The following is a 1,148-nucleotide window of genomic DNA, read 5'->3' as shown; positions in this document are numbered from 1 at the left end:
ATTAGTGTGCTACCAATGGGTAGTTTCTCTACACGCTTGTATCACTCCATTATAACAGGTAAAATTTACTGAATTTATAACAAAATATACAGCTGTAAATTTCGATAAAGATATTTAAAAAATAAAAACCAATTGGAATAAGCAATTATTAGAAGAAGAATATTTTTTATTACTTATTTATTTCGTTTATTTATAAATTTTAAGAGGCTTTATATTGTGGCAGGAGAAGAAAAAAAAATTGCATCGCATTTAGCATTTATTCATAAAAAAAATCAGTTCCATTTCTATTTTTCAGAAAACAGATCCATCAGGCAAAACAAATTCTACCACTACTCCTGTTTTGATGAAATTTTCTAAAGGTTGTATATTGTATATATAACATATAATAATACACTATTGTATAATATATATAATAATGAAATATATATCTCTACATATTATTCATAGATTTTATATTGTACCAGACCAAGACACTATCAAAAATATGTTTCCTTAAAGATGAACAAACATATTTTCTATAACACTCTTTAAATTTCGTTAACCGATCCTTAATTGAGATAATTATTAAAAATTAATTAGTTATATTGATGTAATCTTATTGCTTTTTGGTATTTTAAAGTTGTAATTTGAGTTTTAATTATTACGCAGCTGTCATTAATTAATATATTATGACCTGCTAAGTATAAATGAAACATAATTGCTACATACCCATGCGTCCAAACACTATAGCTTTTTGTATAGAAAAATCCAGCCGACAAATTGTTATCATAGAGGTCCAGGATGAGCTGGAAGGACCGGACATTTTTTCCCCCCGCCCTCTTGGGCTGCTATATAATGCGGGGGTGTAATACACCCCACAGAGCCCATTACTATTATTAGTGTAATAATTCAGTGCCTTACCAAACCCCATATTATCCTTTCCAATCAGCAAGCCTTTTCATTGAGTAAGGCTCCTTCCACAGATAATTTTTCTACTGAACCAGCTTCTACAGCAGGAATTTTTTGTGAACGCCGCACCCCTGAGATTTTCCCGTCCTCCATTGCCCATTACAAGCCACATCTAAAAAAAAATAAAACCAATTATTAGAAATCACGGGCAATATTAATTTATCATGATTTTGTTATATTATTTGTTAATTTTACTATTT

The sequence above is a fragment of the Halyomorpha halys genome, unplaced genomic scaffold, assembly GCF_000696795.3.
Source record: "Halyomorpha halys isolate HHAL.00 unplaced genomic scaffold, Hhal_1.1 Scaffold2610.1, whole genome shotgun sequence".
Classification (NCBI taxonomy): Eukaryota; Metazoa; Arthropoda; class Insecta; order Hemiptera; family Pentatomidae; genus Halyomorpha; species Halyomorpha halys.
The sequence above is the reverse complement of the archived record's forward strand: the minus strand, read 5'-3'. Positions refer to the sequence as shown.